This window comes from Dromaius novaehollandiae, chromosome 7, assembly GCF_036370855.1.
Source record: "Dromaius novaehollandiae isolate bDroNov1 chromosome 7, bDroNov1.hap1, whole genome shotgun sequence".
NCBI classification, from domain to species: Eukaryota; Metazoa; Chordata; class Aves; order Casuariiformes; family Dromaiidae; genus Dromaius; species Dromaius novaehollandiae.
Genome location: NC_088104.1, coordinates 14,950,983 through 14,967,173, shown reverse-complemented (window position 1 = coordinate 14,967,173; position 16,191 = coordinate 14,950,983). Strand labels below are relative to the sequence as shown.

The following is a 16,191-nucleotide window of genomic DNA, read 5'->3' as shown; positions in this document are numbered from 1 at the left end:
CTCTAGAGAACACTGTGTTTAATCCAAAAATATCTGGGGTACAGTTTCTTTGCTATTCATGAGGACTCTGTATGTTGCTATTATTTCATCCTTACTGTCATGCAATTACAAAAGTACCTGTATTAGCCTTGTGGCACTAACCTGTGCGAGGCAGGAGGAGACCTAAGGGTTACCCGTTCTGTCCTTTTTAACTCCTCTGAGCGAGAGAGAGAAGTGTTCACATTTGTTTACTCCTTCATCCCTATTAGCCAACTGGAAGGTGTAAAGTGTGGGGGGGGATTTTTTTTCTGTCTTGGTGCAAAGAGTTTATTTGAGCAGTGAGGCTGGCAAGGTCATCTCTTGAAGTGCCTTCCAGCTCTTGCCCTACAGTCCCCATCTCAGTCTAACCCCTGGTTCCTTGGTATTTCCCTTTTCCTCTGACAACTGCCAGGAGTCCCATCTGATAATGTCAGAAGAAAAGCCCACTGACATCAGAATACCCCTTCCTGTGCTCTGAGAACTTAGGAAAGGGCAGCACACATTACTGCAAAAATATCCCACTTCAGTCCAGTGAAGTTACCATGCCCAGAGCTGGAGAAAGCAAGCCCCAAATTTTTACCTCTTTATGCAGAGAGGAATTTCTTTATGCATGCTTGCAACTGTCCCAAAGAGGACTTGAGAGTATCAGTACCAACCCTATTGCCAGTGCCAAGCACTCAGAAATAAGTTTGTTTCCAAGGTTGTGAAATGCAAAATATATCAGCATTTTAATTTGTTTTTCAGACTTTTCCAACTTTCATGTTTCCAGTTCTCCACAACTGTTATGACTAGAAAGATCATAATAATTATTCTTATCATCAGTACTGCTGCTGCCATAACAGGAATACATGAAAGCTAAGATTCTTAGATAATAATCAAATTTCATGAGCTGTGGGCAACATTACAGATCTGCTATCAGAATCTAGGGTTCAGATCAGATAAAAGCCACATTAAAACTGGAACTAATTGGTATGCTTGTTGGTGGTGTCACCAGAGAGATGAAGCTATCCTGTCCTCAGTGTGTGGTCCCTTTGTGGTTGGGTGAGACAGGTGTGGGCAGAATAGCAGTGTAAACACAATACAATGCTATATTACCATTTTGTTTGAGGACTACAGTCAATAGGGCTGACACTTCACTTTTCATTGGCTTCTCTGTTCCTCTGTTTCCCAAATAACAACGAAGCAGTTATTGTGTCTGTGAAGAAGCATCTTTTCAGGGTTCAATCCATATAACAGCAGTCAAATAGATTGAAAACTTCCACTGGCTCTCTGGTCCCCTCATTTTTGCTGGTGTTGAGGCCATTGCAGTATCTGTACAGAAGCTTCTGAGGGAACATCTCATGTATGCCGCATCTGTATTATGTTTTTAGGGTACCTATATGTTTAAATAAAAAAGACCACATGCAAACTTTCTGCAGCCTTGATTTGAAAATAAGGGTTTTTTTCACCCAATTAGAAAATGCAGAGAGCTGAATTTTCTGTAAATGCTGATAGTTTATTATAACTAATCTGTCTAACTTTATACGATCAGTCCAAGACTTCTAGTAATTTTTGCTATGTGTAAAATGAACTTTGGGACTACTCCAGTAAGCGAAAAACTGAACATTCTCTGAATCAAGAATTTAGAACGAGCTGTACAGTTCCTGGAAGAGCTTAACAGGTCAAAATCTCTCTTGACAATTTTAATTACTTTGCAGTGAGGCCAGAATGTGGGTGTATCGGGAAGTAGTTTGCACATATGTTTTGTTTAGCTGAGTTGCTGCTGTGCAGCCTTTTGTCTCTTTCTTAGGAAAGGTCAAACTTGGCAGTATTCTGTGCTGCACACTCAAACAAACTGTTAGTACAAGTAACAACAGTCAATAAACAGCATTTTATTTTTCTCTTCAGATATATTATCTTGTAAAAACCATTTTCTTTTGAAATATGTCATAACATATTGCCACAAAGAAGAATTTTTTTTTTTAGGGATGGAGTTGCATTTCTGGCTATTTCTTACTCGCGGGGAAAATCTTTCACTGGTGCTTGCTGTTGGCAGACAATGTAGACCTCAAAACCTCAACTGTGAAACTGCAGAGCAGTGAAAGGTGACATATGGTCTTCTCTGTGTTTCGGATGAGTGAGTAGTTCTATGCAAACTTTTGTAAAAATGCCTGTGAAAGGCCGAAGGAACCAAACACCATGGTATTTTTTTTTTAATCCCAAACAGGAAAATGGAAAGGGATGACAGAGCAGCCATTTTCTCTTCCCCTCTTTTATATGTGTTTGTGTGTTTCAACACAAAATGTTTCAGATGTTTTACTTGAAGCTGACATGAAACACGAAAAGTGCCCATCTGAAAGTCAAAGCTCTTTCCAGTGCTTTCATTTCAGATCAAGGACACAAAACCAACAACAGCAAAGTCTTTACAAAGGTGGAATGTGTATTCCTTATCTACACAGACTGCGTCAACTCAGAATAAAATGCCACGGCCTTTGCCCAGAAGCTGAGATCTTAGCAACAGAAATGTAAATAATGCAGCATTGTGCACAGAACGTGGTAACCTGCACCCATGCAACATGCTTACTAGAATCATTGCAAGGTAACTTCTAGCTTCTAACTTCTGTTAGTTTTCTAACAGAAAACTGTTTCAAATTTCAGAAAATTATCGAGAATTCAGCCAGATACACATCAATGTAAAGTTAGAAGGCTTTCTCAATGTAGATGTTTATAGAAGGAAAAAAAAATTAAGCCTATGGATGTAGAATCTGCATGCCTGAGCTGTTCATTTCAAAATACTCATTGGAATTTATTTTTTGTCACTACAGAAAGAAATCAGTAGAAGAATTGAGCTGATTCCTTTTAAGTTGAGCTCATCAATACTCTGTTGCTTTTTGAATGTTTCTTTCTCTCCTGTCCACACATTTTCTGACAAGTTGCAAAGCCAGAAAGCTTCATGGCAATTCTTAGCTAGATTGCTTAATGATGGAGCTAGAAAAGGCAAAAACTATTTTAAAAGATACAGCATAGCTCAAACCAAAGTTACAGGCTTGCTGCAGAAATTACTGGGTGAGGTTCTTTGGGATAAGTCAAACTGCAGGTCTAACTGAATGGTCATTTTGAGCTTTAAATCCATGAAAGTGGTTTGCCTAAAATAAGATCATTATGGATCTCATCTCCAGTCTGTTTTAAGGTTCTAAAAACTTTCATTAAAATGTTTCATAGGATTTCTCTTGTTGAATGCCTATAGTTCCGGGTTATGATAGGAAGCAAACCACCTGAGACGGAACTCTTTCTGCTCCAGCAATAACATAAGAAAGGCTGAATTGAGTCAGACCACATGTCTAAAGAGCCTGGCATCCTGCACTTGATTAAGGCCAGCAGCATATGCCTATAGTAGGAATATAAAGACAGAGCAATTATAGCTTCATCTTTCCTTGTATTTAACATCTCAATTTCTGAAAATCTGCAATTTAAGGACTTCTAGAATTGGAGACTAAGTCCATCTCTCAGCAAAGTAGCCTTTTGTTGCATTAATCTGTCTAGTTACTTCTTCCAGCCATTAATACTTTTGGCATCTAAAATATCTTATGGAAATGAATAACTCAAATTAATTAATGTTCTTTAAATAGTACTTCCTTTTGTTGGTTTTATACCTCCACCTGAAAATTATTATTAGATTCATTCTAGTTCTTATCTTATTAGAAGTGAGCAACTGTTCCCTGTTCATCTTCCCATGTTGGACATGTTTTTTAGTATTTGTATTATTATCCCCCTTTGTCATCTGTTTTCCAAGAAGAGTCCTAGACTCAGTAGTAATCTCTCTTATTTAGAAGCCATTCCATCTTCGTGATTAACCTGGCCACTCTTTTCTGTCTTTTCTTATGCTATTCTAATGCTTAAGATGCTACCACATGTTGAGATGCAGTAAGCAGAATTTTGGGTAGTATTAAGGAAAGAACATGTTCACTGAGGATTTACTTAGTAGCATTATGTTTGCTGCTTCATTCTCTTCTTTCCTAATTAGTCCTAACTGCCTCTTTGACCACCACTGAGCACTGACCTAGCATTTGCAGAAAACTTTCCACAGTGACTCCAAGCTATCTTTGCTGACTGATAACTGATTTGAAGACCACTATTTTGTACAGGTAGCGAGGTATTTTATTTTCCCTCCATGCACATTTTTGGACATTGCATTTTAGCTGCCATTTTATCACCTAGTCAATCTTTATCAAGAAACTGGCAACTTTTTGCAGATGGTCTTGGTTTTGGTTATCCTGAACAATTATGAATCATCGGAAAACACTGCCATCTCACTGTTCATCCTATTTCACTTATGAACGTGTTTTAAAGGATAGGTCCCTTTGGAATCTCACTAGTTATTCCCTTCTTTGTGATGGTTTACCCATCTTTTCCTTTGCAGCGGTTACTAATCAAAAAAGAAGCTGCCCTCTTGTATCCTTTGTCAAAATGTTTTGGGAAATGTATGTACACTGTTGCTTAATCCCAGCTGTGGGTGAGATGTTCTTCATGTCATGTCTAGATTCTCCTAACTGTGCAGACTGAGAAGACACCTGGAACGCACTCTGTCTCCCTGCCGACCATACATGTGGATTTCCTTTCTGTGGAAATCAGACTGAGGGTAAAGGAAAACTGGGAAGAGAAGGAGAGGAAACAGGAGAGAAGAGAAGATGATACATACTTGGTCTCTTCCCAACAGGGAGTAGGATTACGGCTGAGAAGGACTCTCAGGTCTCAATGTTTATACAAAGTCTATATAAATCAGACCCCCTTTATCAATGTTTGTTGACATTTTCAAAACACTCTAACAGATTTGCAATTTCCAGCTCTTCCCATTATACAGTCATGAGCCATGACTACAGACCGGCCAGTCTGTAGTTTCGAGATTCTCCCTGAAGTCTTTCCTAAAAATTGGTGTTCTATATGCCGCTTCCATGCCTCCAGTACTGAGTTCACAGCAAACCATAAATTACAAAGCACAGTTAATAGGCTGGCAATTTTATACCAAGCTCCTGTAGAACTCCTGCGTGAACAGCATATTGTCCTGGCGGTTATTTACTGTAAAATTTCCTGATTGGCTCTAAAATCTGTTATACGGCTATTTCACTTTGGGAATGTTTTTCTGACTGTGCCCCTAAAAAAGGTTTTGTTGTGGCAATCACCTCAAACCCTGCCATAATGAACAGTGGTAGAAAAAACCTACTTAGCCTTTCTCCTGTGGTTTCTTTGAATGCTCCTGTTATATCCCCGTCGCCTGCTAGTTCCTCATGTTCTCTGGCAGATCTCCTGTTCTTGATGTATTTGGAAAAATTTTTATGCTTCAAAATCTTTTTTGGCCTGCTTTATTATGATTTTATATTTAAATTGCCAGGGTTTATGCTATTCCTCTTTTGGACTGAAGAAGAAAATAACAATATTCCACAAATGAATGCACAGATGGCATTCACAAAAGGCTCAGGTATTTGCAATAGGTATCTAAAAATGGAACCTTGTGGTACTTGGGTGCATGTTAAAAGCAAAGGAGTTTGCTGAGGGCTGGATGGAGACAGAGGAGCTTAGGAAACTGTGGTCCAGGGACAGTAACTACTACTGCCTTCATCAGCCTTCATTCTCAGTCAGTGTCTTCCTAGAGGGTTATCCTTTAAATATTTTTAAGAGAAATACAGAGAGCCTCTGAACTGCCTAATAGCTGTAGCAATGCTATTAACACAAATTATTATTCCAGAGTATTCTAACAACTAACATTGCGGATCCCTGTTGCACCAGATATTACACAAACATAAAATGAAAGCTAGTCCCTGATGCAAAAAGCTAAATGATGCTGTCCCCATAGCTTACATAGTTTAGCAGACTGTTGAACAAACAGTCTCAGCATTTCTGTCAATAGTATGTTTTAACAGCGATCCCAAAGCCGTGCTCAAGCACAAACTTGCCTGCCTTTCACATTGATCGACAGCACGCTCCATGTGGGATTTGGCTAATCTCATTCTTAGTTTGTGCCTGTGTTCTGCAGTTTCAGAGAACAAGGAGTATGTGCCTAAGCGTGTTGCTGGATCAGGATCCCACTTCATAGAAAATATATCTGATAGTAAACACACATTATACTTGATCTTAGTATTAAAATTAAGTGCCCTGTCTCCCGCCCCTTCCCCAGCTAGACTTCACCTATGGCAACAGTTATTCATCTTGAATTGCTTTAATGCAGTGTTTAAGCATGTCATCTTGGCAACAAAGCAGCTTGCATGGTATTTCAGTGAGAGGTTTAAAATCCCATTCACATTTTTAATATACGTTTCTCTCACATAAATTATCACAGCTTGGTTGGCAGGCCCTGCATGAGTAATAAGGTTGCTGGCACAAACACACACCACAGATCTATTAAGGAGGATCTTTGTACATTCCTACATTTATACCAGAGCTGTGAGGGTAACTTCTACAAAATGACTTGAGACACTTGTGTTTTACTAGCAGTACATTAGCAGTCATGAAAATAACATATCCTCTAAAAATGCATCAGGGACAGTGCAGATAAATCCCTATGCACCAGTTTGAAAATTAAGCTCTTGATATGTGAAATATCTATGCAGAATGCAGATTTAATTGCTCATATAGGCAGGCAGACTGTACCAGAAAACTTGCTCTTACATAAAAGAACCACACTACTGAAAGTGAGCTAAATGCTGTTTTTACATATGAAAAGAATGTGTTCTCTTTTTAGTAAATAATCACATTTTAGTTTGCTTTCTCGTCTCACTTTAATTCACAATTTTGAGAAGTGATCATTCAGGTAACACTTAACTCGGGAAGTCTGGAAAATCAGTTCTCTGCTGCTTATGCTGCCCTCCACATTATAGCTCAGAGCAATAGATACATGCAAATACTTTGCAGTGCAGTTTTGCTCCATGTTATTTTGTAAGATCATGAGTTAGATAACTTTGTCTCAATATCTACTTAGAAAATATTCATAACTCTTGCAATGTAGGCCTGAACTGAAGTACTTTGCACAAAGTGGGAATCTTCTACTGGCTTTATTTAGGGCTTTGAATCAAGCCCTCTGTAAACAAGGAATAATAGGAATAATAATGTATTGTAAGGAAACACCTTTGAAGTGTCTAGCCTTTAATTTCTCTGTGTCCCCAATTTTGTGTTAGATTAGCAAGACATATCCTTTCATAACAGCTTAAAGAGATATTTGCAAAATAAAAGTTGTATAGTTCTACAGTCACACTGAGTTTTGGATTGTTTCTCTATTACACTCTGTATAAAAGAGTATCTTAATTATTGTTATTCTTAAGTTGAACATAACAGTATGTTTGGCATAATCCAGGCGCAAGTAATGAAAATATATGAAAATGTGAGCAGCAAACTTTGAAGTTTATGTGCAAATGGATTAAAACATATCTATACAATTTGTGAATAAATTCACCACGATATGAAAAACAGAATTATCAGGAAACCAAGACAACTCTGCAGATGAGGATCCCTTTAATGCACAGAAGAACAAATGTTGCCCCCTGCTTGAGAGGCTGACAGTAGTTCAGAAATGCAGAATTCACTTATTGGTAGCCTCTAGACAGAACACAAAGAGTTTGTCAATGTAACTACGGAAATGCTCAAGAAGCAAAGAGCGGAAGCAACGGGGACACACTAAGGAATGGCATTATTGATGCTGTTATTTTGAGGCCTTTATGACATCTGTCTAGGCACTTGTTCAAGAGAAACATTTACATTTCAAACTTTGTAATTTTAATTATAGGTTTTATTAATAAAGTTTAAATAACAGCATTTTATGAGTGTTTTCTAGTAAAAATCATTAAAATTCTATTATTTAAAAGTGTCTCAGACATTGTGCATTATCTAACATTATTGCTCGACTGCCTTCCTCTACATTCAGTCTTGAAACCCCTGATTCAGCTTAGTCCTAAAAGAGAAAAAGGCACCAGGAGAATCCTGTGGGTCCTAATATTGCTGAATAAAATGGAGAGAAGGTTAAAAGCGCTTGTATTATTTGCCTAGTAAAACAAAAGCTGGTATGATTGGTTTCTAAAAATAAATTCAGGGTAAACACTGCTAAGAAAGAGCTATTTAAGCAAAAGAACAAAATTGGCACAAGAACAAATGGGTATAAAATGACCATGAATAAATTTAGGCCGGAAATATAAAGAGGGTTTCCAAACATCAAAAGAATAAGATTTTAGAAAGCTTCCCAATTAGAAGAGTGCATACAAACTCTCCTAATATTAAGCTGCACCTTGCTAAGTTTAGGAATTTAATTGTGAAAACCAAGATCTTGCTCTCAACCATGTATCCTACGTGTCTATTATTTGATAAAGAGCTTGTTGTGGAAGGCCAGATTTTAATAAAGGAGGTTATAAAGAAATGTTTAACCAAACCCCTTCACACATACTCTAAATAACTATATGAAAGGGCCAAGTTGTGTGCGTCGTCGTTAAACGAAGCCTTGCGTAGCCGACCTTCCTGTGCACCACATACAAACACCTTTACATGGCTGAGAGGCACAAGGCACCGCATGCCTTGAACTCCGGGAGTAACCCACGGGCAGAAACGGCTCTGGGGGACATTTGCAGGGTGAGGCTGGGGCGGACACAGGGCCAAGACCGAGGCTGCCCCGCTAAGACAGCCGCGTTCCCCCTTTCTGGCTCTTTTCCTCCACCGAGGGGGGTCTGCGCACCCGGCAGCCCTGATGACCGCGTAGACTTGTTGCCACCCGAGCGGCCTAGCCCCAGCCCAGCAGTTGTGCTCGAGCTGCTTGCAGGTCCCATGAGACAAAGACGCACACGGGTGCTGCCCGTAGCCAAAAGCCCCCTTTATCCGCCATCTTTCTCCCAGTCTCTGAGGCCCTGGGACAGCAGGAGGATCCCGCTCTGCCCAGCCATCGCTGCCCTCACCCACAGCCCGCAGCTAACGCCAACTTCTTGGGTCACTTTAATGCCCTGTGGTGGGAGTGTGGGCTAGAGGGGCTGCGGGGCATAACCCGGGGCTCAAACAACCAGTAAAACCCATCAGAAAAGAAATTATCTCCCCCAGGAAAGGCGAAGCAAGGTAAAGGCCGGTATGACCCCGCCGGCCGGCGCCGCCGCGCCCCAACTGCCCGCTGAGGGCCGACAAGCTCAGCGCACCCGCGCTCGGGGCGGGCTCTCGAGCCGTGACCGACAGCTCCAGGAGCCAGTTGGTGCCCCCACGCGGAGACGGGACACCGCCCCTTTTGATTGACAGTAGGCTCGACCAATCATCTTGCGGGATGGAGCCTCAGCACTGCCTCGTCCCTTACGGACGAGCCGCGCGGCCACTAACAAGCACGAGGGCACGGCTCGCTTCCCGCGCAGTTCTCGCGAGTTTTTCTCAACGGGCTCTCGCCCCCCTTCCCCCGCCGCCGGGTGACTGCGCAGCCGCCATGTTGGTTGCTATGCTGCCGCCGCTGCCCGTATGAGGCGGGCGGCGATGAGGGGAGGAGGCTGCTGTTGCTCCCCCCTTCTCCCGCCGCGGCACACGCTCGCGCGCCGGCAGCGAGAGCGCCGCTGCGGGGCCCCGCCGGCTTCCCCCCCCTCCCCGGCGCCCTCTCCCTCCTCGCTGGGGCGTGCGAGGCGGAGCCCGAGCCCCTGTCCGCGCGGGGCGCCCCGGCTGCGCGGCCGGGTAGCGGCCCCCGTGCGCTCGGCGCTGCCCCGCCAGCGGCGCCGCGACCGCCGGCTCGTCCCCCGCCGGCCGTAGCGGCGCGGAGCGGGGGAGGGAGCGGCCGGAGGGGGGTCGCCGCCCTCCCCGGCGGGCTTCCCCCGTCCCTGCCTCCGCCTGCGCTTTCCCCTCCCCCGCCGCTCCGGCGCGCGGCCCCGCGGCCCCGCCGCCGCAGTACGATGTGGTCCCCGGCGCTGCGGCTGGGCGCGGGGCGGCTGCTGCGGCTGCTGCCCGGGCTGCGGCTCGGCCGGGCGCTGCGGGGCCACTGAAGGCGGCGGGCGGCGCGCGTGGCTGTGTGCGTGCGGCTGACTGTGCGCGAGGCTGACTGACGGTGCGTGTGCGGCTGTGCGTGCGCGGCTGGCGGTGCGGGTGTGCGTGTGTGCCTGTGAGGGGGTCGCGGGCAGACAGCGGCCAGCGCAGCCCCCGCGCCGGCTGCCCGGGCGCCGCCGCGCCGCGCTCCCCGCGGCAGGACGTGGCTGTTATATGAAGGTAAGCGGCCGCGGCGCGCCGTGCCGTGCCCCCGCGGGCAGAGCCGCCCCCGGCGCCCGTAACTTGGCGCCGGGGGCGCTGCCGCTCTGCCCCCTCCGGAAAGGCCGGGAAATCCCGCTCCTGGCTGCCCCGGGGGTCGGGCAGGGCTGAAGCCAAGCGCCGGCCCTCGGCGAGCTCGTAAACAGCCGTCGGGAGAAGGAGCCGGGAGGCCGTGGGGGGGGGGGGGGGGTAAGGGCGGTTGGGGGTCTGTAAAACCTCCCGAACGGCTTTTATACGCGCTTAGCGCGGCAGCGTGGTGCCCGGGGCCCCCAGGCGGGTGCCGGTCGCCCGGCTGCGCGCAGGGAGGCCGCTGGCCGCGGCGGTGCGGGGCAGCGCCCGCCCGGAGCCGGCGCTTGTGTAACGGCGCGTGTCCTGCGGGCGCCGTGCTCGGGCCCGACCGGGGACGGGAGACCCGTGTGCGCCGCGGCGCTGCGGGCGGGAAGGGGAAAAACGTCCCTTTCCCTGCAAAAACCACACCGGAGCTCGCTGCTGAACTAGCCAGCTGCCGGCTTGGGTGAGATGTTGCAACCGCTCCTCTAATCCCAGACCTTGTGATGTTCGGATATGAAATATACATGAATGAACTTTGCGCTGCTACTTACACCCTTACAAGATTTCAACATGGCCAAGCTGTTACATATGTATATATTTTTAGGTGCGATACAGAAAATACTTCTTTATCTGATTCCCCTGTTACAGAAATGCTGATGGATTTCAGCTGGAAAATAATTGGTAGACTATATTAGGCGCGTACATTTTTCTCATCCACGGGGCATTTCTCTCGCCCGGAGCTGAATTCTGTTGTGAATGGCCGGGGGGCTGTGTGCGCGCCTGTTCCCCTGTTTGTTACTGGCAGCGAGCTGCCCTGTGGCGTTGGGAGCCACTGGTGTGTTCACACACATGCAGACGTTTATGAGCTCGTTACATCGTAAATGCGGGTTGCAGGAATACATGAGTGAATTAGATTAGGAATTGTAAAGCCATTTTATTATGAGATAGGTACATTGCGGTAAAGTTTTCCACTTCGTTGCCTAAACATAAAATATTTAGTATCGTAATCTTACAGATGCCGTTTTCCTGACAATGGGTTTCTTGCTTCACTGACCTAAAAAGTTGTTTTTACATATTGGCGTAACTCAGGTTTGCACTGCGTTGACAAAATATGATTCTGGGCGATGAACTTACAAATATGTGTATGTGTGCATACGCATTTCCCAGCCACGTTTGTGCTGTATAAATTCAGAAAGGTAACTGCTGGTCTGATTCTTGAAGATCAGTTTTGTTCTAATTACAGTTTCTATACATTTTTAGATGCCCTTTTTTTTCCTGATCTTAACTTGAATTTTTTCCTGAAGTTAGAGTAAGATTTGAAATACATTTGTATTTCCTCCAAAAGCAGAAATGTATTAATATTCTACTTTCCTATACATTTTCTTGTATTTGTAGTTTGGTTTGTTTCAGTCAGGTTCACCCACTTAGGATTCAGTTTCATGTTCAGTTCTTGTTGGGTAAAATTTTGCATGAAATGCATTATTTGTTGTCGTGCTTCACAATTCTGTTGTCCTGCTAACGCCTAATTTAGGTTGAACGTAATACTGATTGAACAGCCTTGCTAAAAATACTGGGATGGGTATACTTACAGTAGAGTCACAGGAAAGTTTCTTCTAGTTAGAGAAAAACAGTGCAGACTTAGCACTTTATTATTAGCAGCTATATTTGTAAAATACGTGAATAAAAGCAAGATCCTGTCATCTTAAAATATTAATTGCTGTATTGAGTGGATGAACTCAATAAGTGAACTCTGTCACATAATAAGTACTCAAATGTCATTTTTGTTAGTATATGTTAAATATGTGGTAAGCCAATATCCAGAGTGCAGCGTTTTGTGTGATCCTGCTGTGACCCATGTTTGGGCAGGAGGATCCACCAACACAAAACTCACAGCAGAAACTGGAGCTTAAACATTGATTCCGAAGATACAAGGCCAGTATTTATCATGAGTGTTTGCTGCATGTGAAAGTGTCGTATGTTTTATTGTTAACCTTCGTGTTTGTGTGGCCTGTCATATAGGCTTCCATAAATGTGTGCAGGGAATCAAAGCACTGGAGCGCAGAATAACAGCCTAATATGACAGTGTGTGACATGATTATTTTGTGGAAAATGTGATTTTTGAAATAGCTTTCATTTTGTATTTCAGCACTGCTGGAAGATGTTAATCAGTATTTGGAGGTTCCACCTCACTAGGGCCTTGTTATTCTTGATGGGTTATTTTATGAGTCTTTGCTGAATGTACTTGGAAGTTTTGTGCATCATTTGATGCTTGTGTTTAAAAAGCGGAATGTGTATTCTCTAAGCATATTCTGGGGGAACCAAGTGAAAATTACAAGTTCGAATATAGTGGCAGGGAAGATACTCAGCATGGTTCACTTAGTCCTGTTAGCTAACGTGTACATGGGAAACAAAGAATGGTTTTCTTGTGCTGTTTCATACCTTTGGATGAGGTAAATGGATGGGTTCAGTGACTTTTGCAAATTATGACGAGTTAAAAAACTATATTTTAAATTCTCAGTTGATTAAAACATAAATAAACATGTTCATGCCGTTTGTTGAAGTTGGATTATTTTTAAAAACTGACAAATAGTGAATTTCTTTGGTTTATCTTCTAAAACCTTCATAATGCTGCTACTTAGATCCTCTGCATGGTGATTCTCCCTTGTCTTGCCTCTCCTCCCCACCCCACTGGTCTGGGTTTAAATTTGGTTCAAGATCACATGAATCCCATGCCTTCACATCCTGTTTTTGTGTCACCTCACTTCCATTCTCACCAATTATAAAAATGGCCAAACAAGAGAATCTTTCAGCAGATGGTTGACTGTGCTTTTTTTTTTTTTTTTTTTTTTTTTTTTTTTTTTTTAATAACACACTTTCACTCTGCTGTCAGTTTTCAGAAAATAGCCAGAAAAAATTCTCAGGAGTTTTATTTTGCTCTGGTCTAAACAACTGTAAAAAATAGTTTGGGTGCATGTAAAGTGGACTTGTTTGTAGTGGATAGAAGGAACTATGAAGGTGGAACAAAAAGGAGAGGGGAGGGTGGGTTAAGTAGAAGACAGAACCAAGAGAGATGAACAGTGGCCTGGCAGTATAACAGCAGGTCTTTGCTCTCTGGGCCAGCTGTTCATTTATGCTCATTTGGGAACAGAAGCTGTTTTTCCTCAAGGACTTGTAATCCATTGAAATAGCACAAAAATACTTTTATCTAGGCTTTCGAAAGCTTTTTAATTTTTAAACTTTTGCAATTTTCTGGAAGTTTTTTTTGGTATGTTGTCATAAAATTACGTATCTGCAGCTATTAGAAAATTAGAGATGGTAAAAGTCAGTTTCCATTCTTATTTCGGAATTACTAGAAAGCTGTTACTATTTATCACTTAGAACATAATTACTTCAAGTTTACAGTAGTTTAACGTGCTGACAGAAGTTTTGTTGACGTACTAACGTATCTGAATTAGCAGTACAGATGTAGGTTACAGACTAGATCTTTTTATAGTGATCTGTGTTACAACACACTAAAGTCTGTTCTGATTTGGTGTACTGTGTCCCCGTATGTTCTACGGAATATTACAGCTGATAGTCAAATATTTGGGTAGATCAGACCAGCGTAATTATACGAGTGTGTGTTTGAAATGCGAGAGTTGAACCAGCTTTCCTTTTCTCAACTTTTGTACCTTTAAAAAAAGAGTTAATAATGGCCCAGCTAAAGCTCCGTTTGTACACTTCCTTTTGTCTCACACTGCAATTATCTCTTTGGACCAATTTTAAGGTGACTTACATGATAAATGCAATTCTATTTGTGTGGCTGATGAGATACTGCCGTCTCTGCAGTTGCATGAGGAAGCGGGAAATGGCTAATATTCCTTTAAAAATAAACATTCTTCTAATTATGAATACTTTTGCTCTGTAATGAAGGGTGTTTTAGGAAGTGTTTTCACTGATTTTTGGAATGAACTGTAATTGACGCTTAGAGTTTTCAGGCCATTCATAAGATTTAAAGGGGGGGGGAGAGATAATGCACTCCCAATAGCATGCACATTCCCTCATTGCCTTTGTGGCCATTCCTTATCTTCCCCAGGGTTAACTAGCTGAGAGAATGGCTGAATTATTCTGCATGACCAAAAGCCTGGATCTTCAAGTGCAAATCAAATGTACTGCTGCTAGAGATTAAAACTTTTGTATTTAGTTGTTTATTTTTATTAGAATGTCATAGATTAGAATGAAGGAAGATGTATTCCATTCTCTTATCAACCTAGGATTTTTACTTTAAATTTAAAATTTCTAAATATATAAATAATGCTAAAAACCTTTCTTTAACTGGTGCTGTTTTTGTTTTTGGGATACTATTCCAATCTGTTAACCTGTTAATGTTATTCATGTAGGTTTGCTATTCTACTTGATAGTTTTCATGAACTTTTAATATAAAATTTCATTTAAGCCTAAACTCTTAGCATTAGTTTTTGTTGTTTATTAGGAGTATTGTAACAATATAATGTGATCTGGTTTTACGTTCATTAACAGCGTATGCTTTAATGATGCTCACTTGGTTTGTCCCTCTTCCATTCCCAGAAAAGGGAAGGAAAAAAAAACCACCCCAAAACCAACCAAACCCCCAAACAAAGTCTTTTGTTTCTATTGCAAAAGACTGCCAGAAATGGGAAACAGACTATATTATCAGTACAACCCTGAAACTAAGTCCCTCTGAGAATAATGAAAGCTTAAAAAAGGAAACAATCATGTAACACAAGACTTATCTGAGAATAATTTTTATCCTTCTCTCTCTCTCTCTCTCTCTCTCTGTCTCTCTCTGTCTCTGTCTCTCTCTGTCTCTCTCTCCCTTTTTTTAATAACATCAGCCAGGTTTGAAACCAGAAATTGAAACTATATCTGAAGCAGATAGTTTTCTGTGTAAACTAAAGCAGCAGCTGGTAAAAGATAAGGGCTTGCTGTAGCCTCCTTTGTTTCACAGAGATGTGCTAACATACTTTGTCTTGGAAGAAGGTTAACCAGCAAGATTGGTGGGTTTTCTTTGTGCAGCGGAAGGTGATGTTTGCAAAGTAGTTGAGCATGTGGATTTGATAGGCTGCAAGGCTGTGTGTTTAGAAGAAGAGATGGAAGTGGGTCATACCAGAAGCTTGTGTTCCCACTTTGTGCCCATAGCGATCTGATGCTGAACTGACTTGATTGTAAAGTAACAGAAAATTTGTTAATTCCTCTGTCTCTTAAGGTAGAGAAATGATAATATTTTCAATAATGGTGCACAGAAATATACCAGTTGGAGGAAGAGTAGTTATTACAAATAATGTTCTCCAGACTCCCGTGTTAGCCTGCTTCTTGTGTAGATGAATGCATGATTTCCTGATGATGCTTTGCCAGTGTATTGTCTTAGGCCATGTCAGGTATTTGTAAATCTGAGAAACATGTTCATCATGTTCTGGTTTTTCCTAGCAGCAGCCTTTAATAAGTTGTGCTGATAATGTGCAGACCAGTTATGATAATCCAAAATGGGATGTTTTTCTGTAGGAACAGAAAAAGATCTTACAGCTGTGGTTCTATGCCTTTGCTTAAAAAAACCCCAAGATACAGTTTTGGAGGAAAAATCACATAGTATAACTGGTTTTTTTTTTCCCCTTAAACTTGTTAGTGGATTCAGAAATGTTTAAGGAGGAAAAAAAAACATGCAGTTTCTCCATGAAAAATAAGCTTTGGAGAGGGTAATCTTTGAAGCTTAATTAAAGATATGTCACATTGTGTTTGTCTGTCTGCATTTTTGCAACTAGCTCCTTTTAGTGTCACGTGAAAAAGTAGTGTGACATATTTTTGTCTTCTAAAGTGTGAATAGAGCTAAATATGACCTGGAGAGGTGACCAGTGATCATTACTGTATGGTAAATTTTTTTCCTATAGATGT

At 42.4% G+C, this 16,191-nt stretch overlaps 1 protein-coding gene and 1 long non-coding RNA gene across 4 annotated transcripts in view; both read left to right on the top strand.

Annotated features, from left to right (window-relative positions):
- Positions 1-2,111: 2,111 nt before the first annotated feature.
- On the top strand, positions 2,112-7,849 carry LOC112994227 (uncharacterized). Its single transcript, XR_003261888.2, has 2 exons — positions 2,112-2,596; positions 4,538-7,849. It is a non-coding gene; the product is annotated as an uncharacterized LOC112994227 (long non-coding RNA).
- Positions 7,850-9,400: 1,551 nt separating this feature from the next.
- PTPN4 (protein tyrosine phosphatase non-receptor type 4) overlaps positions 9,401-16,191 on the top strand; it is a 121,952-nt gene continuing 115,161 nt past the window's right edge. For all 3 annotated transcript variants that reach the window (XR_010389945.1, XM_064514723.1, XM_064514722.1), the window contains exon 1: positions 9,401-10,194. The gene's annotated coding sequence lies outside the window, so the exon portion shown is untranslated. The remainder of the gene's footprint in view (positions 10,195-16,191) is intronic.